This window comes from Cyprinus carpio, chromosome A6 (assembly GCF_018340385.1).
Source record: "Cyprinus carpio isolate SPL01 chromosome A6, ASM1834038v1, whole genome shotgun sequence".
Lineage (NCBI taxonomy): Eukaryota > Metazoa > Chordata > Actinopteri > Cypriniformes > Cyprinidae > Cyprinus > Cyprinus carpio.
This window is the reverse complement of record NC_056577.1, coordinates 18,954,347-18,964,070: the sequence shown is the minus strand read 5'-3', so window position 1 is coordinate 18,964,070 and position 9,724 is coordinate 18,954,347.

The window sequence follows — 9,724 nt, the reverse complement described above, 5'->3', positions numbered from 1 at the left end:
CGATGCTGTCGTGCTGGGAAAAGTTCTGTTCAGGTAAGTTACACAAAACTGTTTTTCATTTATTTGGGATTTGTTAGCTATGTTCAGTTGCAGTGATCTCATTGTTTGGCAACAGGCTGCTGATGACAACAAATGGCATTAAATGTTTTTCGTCCTCATGAGTACTAAAAGAATCGTTATATATCAAAAGGATTTGTAATCAAACCCAGTAATTCTAACCAGTAGCCTATACTTACAATTCTTATTCCTAGCCTGCAACAATAAAATATGTTTTATATATAAATTATATTTTAAACTGCTTTAGATGCTATAATAATTAAACGTATTATAAAATGCGGGCAGGAAATGTATATCTTACCGCTGGCTGCAAGAATTAAATCAACCTGCTATGTTTTTACTAGACGGTTTGACTCGGCGTCAGGTGCACCAGTGCTTTCCTTCTTCCGTGTTATTCCGTGATATGAACAAAGGGGCGTTGAACAGAAAACGAAACCTATGTATGATCACAGCAGCCATAGATAAGTGTCGGTAGATTCGGGGTTGCCAGGTTTTCACAGTAAAACCCGCCAAATTGCTAGTTAAAACGAGCCCAATTACGTTTTGAGGGGGGATACCCCGGTAAAAATCACATTCCGGTTAGGTAAAATAAACTTTTTGAGGTTCCTGGTATGGTTAGATTATTATGTTATGGGTTTAATGTTATTTTGTTATGGACATGAAAAACAACCCGCGCAACAGTGTTAAAGTAGCCCAATTCCGCACGAAAACCGCGGACTTGGCAACACTGGGTAGATTTCGCATTCGACTGCGTCGAACACGTAGAAGCGTCCGCCATTTTTAACGGTCAATTTGACGTCATTCGCCATAATAATCAACGAATATTCGAAGATGCCACAATCCTGCACAGGCGATGGTTGTAAAACTTACGGGATTGAAGTTTCCCAATAAAGGGGATACTTTTGACAGGTGAGAATGTGTTGTTTTGTGTTTTTAAATATATTAACTCAATATTACAAGTTTTGAAACATTGGTAACTTATGTTAGGGGAGCTCGGGGCACAAAGTAGTTAGTTGTAATGTCCTATTGACATTAGCAATGTAATTTACACTATTTACTTTAATGAATTTGAACGAGAAACAATGAGAAACAGGTGAATAAAGACTGACAGTCAATGTTTAATGTTTAGAAATGATTATTTCAAGATATGTAAAGCATTTTTGCTCGTTTATGTGGGTCCTCCCAAGCACTGGTTGCAGTGTGTTCATTGTCAAACTCTAAAATCTGATTATTTGTAATTCTTAAAAAAACGACATATTATTTTCTCTTATATTTACAAAATATTTTAGTTTGTCATGTATATTTTTTTTCATTCGATCAGATAACATTTTAAGCTGTCATATGGTTATGTTACAATGTACCCCACCTACATTTCACTTCCATTTTTAGAGGGTAAATAAAGAAAAAAGTATACACTGTAATTATGTAAGTATACACTGTATTAACAAAGCGACATATTTATACTAGACAAGTGTAAAATTACTATGGATTTCTTTTTTTTATTATTCTGAACCCCATGTGGATGTAAACAAACTGAGAAAGTCAAAAAGTGTTCCTTTGTGCTCCGCTCTCCCCTACTGTTATGGTGATTGACGTCAATTTGACCTTTCGAATATGGCGGACGGCTTACGTGTAGCGGCCCGTAGTAAGCAGTAACAGTTGCTAATGAGGCATCTATGTATACATATCTATGACAGCAACTGCCTCGTGTGTAGGCTATAGGAAATGCATGTTGTTCCAACCACAAGTAACAAGATTTTTATGTAGAACAAATTAGTTCGTAAATCTCTTAATCTTAATATCTAATTCTGGTCACCTTGAATAACCAATCAGACTGTTGGAACACAGCCCTTTTACTTTCCTGTGTTTGACAGAAATAATTCAACTAGCCACCCACATTTCTCCAGCTACACAATGAGACATAACTGGCAACTGTATTTTTCTCGACAGCATTTGCGATTTTACATTTACGCCTAATCTTCTGGCAGAAATGGACGTGAGGACAATTTGTCCCTCATGCTTTTCACACATACTGGCCACAGATACAGCAGTTTACTCCTGTTTTGTTCCTCCCAAAAATACCAATTCAAGCAGCCGATCAAAGCTCTCAAATATTCAGACAGACAATTATTTGAGTGGGATGTTTGGGGTTTGCTTTCTCGAGCATTAGAGCCTTCTACGATGCATCAAAATGCTTCACCATTCAGGTGTCATTTTCAATTTCTGCTAATCGCTTTTGACACGACACGCTTCCAGGCCACACTAGGCTTTTTTGGTGGCATGTTTGAGTGGTCTGTTAGGGATGGTTGTTGAGAATTTTTGTTTTTTTTTTTTTTTTTTTTTTTATGAGAGGTAGAAATTTGATTTGTAAAAAATATTAACTGCTTGCATGTGAGAGAGACACTTTGTAATGTGGTTTCACACCCCTGCTTGATACAATAAAATTCTATTTTCAGATGCATAGTTTAAGTAAATACTCTCAGCTGCCACCACAGAGCAGCTTTTGCGTTCAGCTCAAGTCCAAATTGCTTTGTCACAAACTCTTATTAGCTGGCAAACTAAATATTGTGTCAGTACAACTCACTGGCCACTTTATTTGGTACACCTTGCTAGTACCAGGTTGTAACCCCCTTTTTCCTTCAGAACTGCCTTAATTCTTCATGGCATAGATTCAACAAGGTGTTGAAAACATTCCTCCGAGATTTTGGTCCATATTGACATGATAGCATCACGCAGTTGCTTCAGATTTGTCGGCTGCACATCCATGATGGGAATCTCCCATTCCTCCACATCCCAAAGCTGCTCTATTGGTTTGTGTTATTGTCACTGTGGTGGATATTTGAGTTGTTCCATTAGATTGTAGTTTTAGTGTATGTGGATTTAGATGATTTGAGCTTTGTGACATGGAGCATTATCCTGTTGGAAGTAGCCATCAGAAGATGGGTACACTGTATGTCAATGTAGTCACTGTAGTCATAACAAGGGATGAACATGGTCAGCAACAATACTCGGGTAGGCTGTGGCGTTTAAACATTGTTCAATTGGTACTAAGGGGCCCAAAGTGTTCAAAGAAAATATCCCCCACACCATTACACCACCACCACCAGCAGCCTGAACCGTTGAGACAAGGCAGGATGGATCCATGCTTTCATGTTCTTTTCTTTACCATCTGAATGTCGCAGCAGAAATTGAAACTCATCAGACCAGGCAATGTTTTTCCAATCTTCTGTCCAATTTTGTTGAGTCTGTGCGAATTGTAGCCCCTGTTTCCTATTCTTAGGTGACAGGAGCCGCTACCGGTGTGGTCTTCTGCTGTTGTAATCTGCTTGTACCTAATAAAAAAGGTGTACCTAATAAAGTGGCTTAGACTTGTATAGACTTGTAGAACCTGACTCTGGCTTTCTAGGAAGAAAACTGACGGAGCATTCTTACAATACAGGCCTTTTGTGGTCTGAAACTACATCTTGTACATGCCTGCTGTATTAAGTTGTTATATACTGTGTGAGCAAAATCAATAAGTTTTAGTCCAATGCAATAACATTTACTAGCAATTTTGGAAAATCCTCTTCGGGTCAATATGACCGGTATACAGCATGAGAGTAAGACAAATGAGGTTGTGGATTTTCAGAGCAGAAAATAAGCACTTCCTCGTGCGGCTCTTATACCTGTCAAAAAAGACATTTGCATGATCACATGTCCCCTATATGTGTGCCCATGTGTGTTTTATGTTGTGTTCATTGTACACAAGTGCTGTTTTGACAATAACAAACCTCTGGAAGTGCCATGTGTTCAGATGTTTGCTCAAATGCCTCGTTGCACAGTGAGGGCATGTGGCAATCTTCTGTCTTCCCGGTGATGCTGTAATTCAGTTATACAGCTGCATTTATATTTGTTTGGCCAAATGCCAGTGAAGCTTAAATGAAGTTCAAGACAGTGTGCCTGATCAGCAGATGCTGTACAATCTTAAATGCCCCAGGGCGTCCACAGCTGTGTTTACTGAGCAAGAATGAGCTGAGCTCGCTGTGTATTCATGGCCATGCATGAGTATGGTGGTAATGCACATTGTTTGCATTTGTGTAACTGCATATATCATTTAATATGATGATTATAAGCTTGTGTGAGTGTGTACCAGGTTTCTGAGGCAGAGTGACCATTGCCACTGGTTATGTTTTGCAGGAGTGTAAAGACATAGTCATGAGGCCTCATTATCTTTGCAGTTGATCACTTAGCTGGATGACATCCATCAGTAACACCACGCACAATGCAGTAATCAGTCCCTCTTTAACCGTACATGTCACATTTTTTCTCTCTGATGCAGCTCTACCCGTAAACCCTGCTCAGCCTGTTCTTAGGATTTAGGAGGTGTTGTTTTGTTTCAGACGTGCTTATGGGTTTACAATTGAGAGTACATTTCAAAATGATTCAGCATTAACTGCCTCCATAGGATAGGGTGCTAAGTTTTATTTATATAGCACCTTAAAAAAAAAAAAAAAAACCTGAGCTGGATAATGACACTTTAAGGAACTGACTTGATCTCAATAATGACACTATTACTTTCTGAATTGAACATATTTAATAATTGATGAACTCTGCAACACTGACACAGTTATTGAACTGAATTGAAACAACTTTTACCAATAACATGTGCTGAATAATGACACTATTAACTTCTATAGAGTAGTTTTACAGCTGAAATTGAATTTATTTAATAATTCATTCATTTTACAACATTAACACTGTTATTTTTCTGTTTATTAATGTGAAGATGCTTTTAAACAATCAATATTTCATAAAGTGCTATATAAATAAATCTGACCTGACTCATTCATAATACAGTAAAACAGCTAATTTAGGCAACGTAAAATGTAAAAAAAAAAAAATATTATTAAAAATAATTATTAAAAATGCATTAGTATACATAAATTAACATGAATCAAGTTTAATGAATTATTTAAAAAGATTGCAAAGTGTTGTAGAATCATTGCATTATAACTTAAGTGGAATAATTTGTTTAGGATAAATAGGAAAGGATAAAAAACATGAATGGTGAATAGCACTCAGATTTCATGCTATTTATTATTATTTTTATTATCTTCTAGGCACTGACCTCTAATCAAAAACTCCTGTAAGCCAGTACTCAAAGACAAATACTTGAAGAAAAGTGCAGCTGGTCTCAATTCTAAGACACATTCAAATAATTAAATAGGAAGGAGATCTGAGAGCAGTTCCTGCATTGAGCACAGGGTGGCAGTGTTCTCCCAATTTTGATTCATATGGCATATCACAAACATTGGAGAGAGAGCGCTTGAGCTGCCTCTGAGACATACAGTGCTGCTGCTACTAATATACTGTTGACTCTCATTGACCTGAATGGATCAGGCCTCCGCTGAGCCGATCTTTTATGATTACTATTAGAAGTTTGGAATGGAATCTGCTGTGGGGGACATGGGTCAAACAAATCTATCCTTCGAGCACATATCTTTACATTCCTAATGAAAATCTCTCATGATGATTAATCCCTGTCCTTAAAATTATCTGATGATGAAAATAAGCATTGGTGAGGCAGAAAAATGTCATCCTCCAAACGCTGATCTGGTATGAACTCACAACTGATTTAATATCATATATAAGCCTGGTTTGACCTTAGACGCTGTGCACCTTGTGCTGAACATCGGAACAGCTTCTGTCCCAGAAGTCAACAAGAAAATTAAGCTGTGTTGCACAGCGCATCTGATTTGTTTGAACCAGATCATTGCTGTAACCCTGGCCTGTTTTGAGGTCAGTGCTGGGTGTCGGAGTGACATTTTGACCCTTTTTAAGAAGTCCAAAAACTTTGATTGGATCTGCTCTAATCCATCTTAAGGTTTTGCAATTCTGCCTCATTTCACTTTGGCTGCCTCCTTATTGCACTGACCCACATACTATCTCTGCACATGACCTTTTTTGGCCCGATGGAAACAAACAAACAATAGAAAACCCCTCTTGCTAGTCAGGTGCTGTAAACCGATGGGTTTCAAGGTGCAGAGTAATTAACGGCCGTGTATTTTATAAACCACTTCTCTTTTATTCACAGGTGATCTGCTGTGAGATGTTTATTTATTATGTATTATGGTTATCAGAGTGTACTGACCCTCTTTCTATGTCCAGATGGTCCCATACACCTCTGCACTTGTCTTGCTGTTAAACTCTGTTGATGTTGATGTGTGTGCACAACCTGCGGCGATGGCAAACTACAGTACAAGCATACCTGCACCTGCTCTTTGCAGTGCACGTGAACGACATGCAAATAACCAGGTTTCTCCGTGCACGCTTCATCTGGGGTGATCTGTGCGTAAATAATGGTGAAAAAAACAATGTTCTCCTTTTATTAAAGTCAAACATTAATTTCCCCAAAACATGAGGAAGTCGGCACAGATACAATATGTTTGGAAGAGTTCCAAATGGGAAATGTAATTGCTCAGCAGTCCAAGAATTTCTCTAAATGGTTGGAATAAGGCTAACTCGTGGCATTTCTGGAGTTAATGGCAGATGCTTATTTTTTTTATTTTTTTTTCAAGCAGTGCCTATACGATTACAGTACATTTTCAGCCTGGTTGCCCACTTGCTTTCCGCTCCACTGGGCCTGGGCTTCATAATGTGTTTGGAGAGCTGGAGTATGTGACTGAGGGATTGCAGTGTGCTGGATGACTGGATGGGTTTCTCTGTATAACAAAGTGATCCTCTCACCTAGGATAGACTATATGTTTTTGACAGTGTGGTGCAACTGCATTTGGGCCAGATTCTCTCCTGCTTCATCCGTAATCAGTCAGCTAAAAACCTGGACGAGACCGCAAACATTTTGAGAGCATCTCCTTCTAAAGCAAAGTGAAAGTACAACACCTCAGCAGGAAAAGAGCCGAGAGGCTGATGAAACAGGGGTCCACTTAGAACTGAGGGTTTAACAAATCCTTACACGTCCCTTGATCATCAAAGACAATCCACGCGGCTCTCCCCCACACGCACAAGCACATGTACACGCGCTGTGCTCTGACATGGCCTCTCATCCCCGCAGGAGGGCATTAAAGTTTGAAACTGGATTAAAAACTAACTTGGCTCGCCGGTAAATTGAAAATCTCTACTCTCTGTATGTTCGCCTGATACATTTGGCTGATGTCTCATACAGAAACTCTGCATCTTGCAGTTGCCCATTTACAAGGAGTGTGCGTTAGGCTCTAAAAATAACCTTCCAGTGACCTACTTTTCCTTTAGGATTCGGGTGTATTGTTTGCTTGAATCGAAAAGAAAGGTGATAAAATCTTCAAAATTGTTCAGAGCGTTTATTTGGGAAATCAGATTAGGTAGCTAAAACTTGTTTTGCTCGCAATAAAGAATCACAGGAGGCAGAATGGTTTTGTGACAGGTGTAAGGAGGGTCTCAGCCAGCTATGGTTGTGTTTGTTGACTGATGTTGTGTTTCCACATCTTTTTTTTTTCTGTGTGGTGATTGGTGGTAGGTGGGGGAGCTGTGCAGCAGTAAAAGGGAAGTCAGAGATATAAGCACTGAGGAGATTGCTCGGACATGCTTGTTGGATTCTGTTCTGACCGATGAGGTTACCACAGGCGATGAAAAATGACACCTCTTGCGGTCTCCTCCATTCTCCTCACTCTTTCTTAGTCCTGTTGTTAAAAAATGCAACCTGTCAACCTGAACGACTCAGGATTTGGAGATGAGAAAGAACCCCAAGAATTAAGGAATAACGTAACACTACATTTTAAATGACTCGAGCATGAAATGAGATTCTTATTTGGGGGAATCTCCAAGAAGATGGACTGCTTCCTGTTGTAGTTTTCATTCCCTCGCTTGCTCATATGATTTAATAGTGAAAAGGGTTAATACAACAGGTAGGTCAGGAAAGTGAGCGGCTCATTGCCTCTGGGCTTAGAAACTCTGACATGTTTACACACAGCCCCAAAGGTTAATTCAAGGTTAACATTTCTGTGGAAATTAAGACATTTATTATCATAAATGTATTATTATCATAAATATATTATCATACATAAATTGTCCCATTTAAAGACATGTTTCACATGCTTGCCTACTTCAGGAATAAGACCCAATGTGAGGTTTTAACATACATGAAGCATAAAATACCAAATTGCATAAATAAAATACAAAGTACATAAATAAGTAAATAAAAATGCATAAACATAAAGAAAATAGTAAGCATTATAGAACAGTTAGTTCTTATCTGTGAATGTTTTGTCCAGTTGGGGTTTCCAACATATTGGTGGTTTATTAGTACTTATAAAGCACATATTAATGTCTTTTTCTGCATAACCATATTTTAGATCCCTTAACTCTACCCCATACCTGCATAACTATTACAACTACCTTACTTGCTATCAATAAGAAGCAATTTAGGAGTTTATTGAGGGAAAACTAATTGACTATACCATATTCTAATTGACTATACCATGATTTCTAATTGACTATATGTCAAAATCAACTGTGCTATAAGGGGAGCACACTTTGCTCAGTTTCTTTACATAATCCATTCACAATTTGAAGAAAAGTTTTGTTTGTCTGAGCATCCACAGATACAGTTTCAGGAATGAAAAAATAAGTGAGCGAATCTGCTAAATTGTGACCTCTGGCATTTGCTATACTTTATACATCAGTACAGTAAAAGTACTAAAATATGTTATAATATTAATTTATAACAAACTAGGGAGTTGAACTGGCAACTGCTAATGAGCGATCCTTTGCTGCCATCTTATAATGCTAATTTCATATCAGTTTCATCTTAAAATACTTTTTTCATGTCATTTTTATGAATAAAAAGTGAATCTTTAAAGTAAATTTTACTACACAGCTGTAGAGTTAAGAAATAATAAAGGTTTTAAAATATTATAAGTGTTTTAAAAATGTGTCCATGACTATGAAATTAAGTTACTGATTATCAAGAATATCATTATGATGTAATTTATTAGATAACATCGGTAATCAACTAACATTAGCCTAAACAGTTAAGATAGTGTTTCGTTGTAAGCATTTAAATGTACTATTATGTGTCTAGGAAAATCTCCTGGGATTACCAGGCTCAGCATATAAAATTATAGGTTGTTGAATGTTGTTAAATAATGTTAATGCTGTTATCATTATTTACAGTATTACATTTATTTTGTTTCTCGGTTTCTGAAAAGAATGAGGCAGGAGAGGTTTCTGTGAGGGTCAAGAGTCTCTACCTATATATACTGTACCACAACATCAAATGATGCTTCACTGGAAGTTTATGAGCTGGCTTATCTTTAACTTATCTTATAGTTGACGTTACAATGATACTGGCCAGAACAGGCATTTTGACTTAATTTTGTGTGCATTTGACTGTTCAAGCGCAATGACAGTGTTAACTCAGTTCTGAAATGGTTCACTGTCAGAGACATGGTTCTCTGTGTGTCATTTGAATGCTTAAACTGGCAAAACACATACATTTGATAAACTGTATTGCCTTCATCATGATGCTGAATCTGCCATTTTGTCTGACAAACAAACCAGACTGGAGAGTGTTAAAGTATTAACGTTGGTGGACTTGAACTTGAAAAATGATGTGTGGCTGAAACAAGATACCTTCTGATGTTCATTCATGTTTATTTTTTGCTATAACTAGTAAAGAGGAAGAGATGATCGG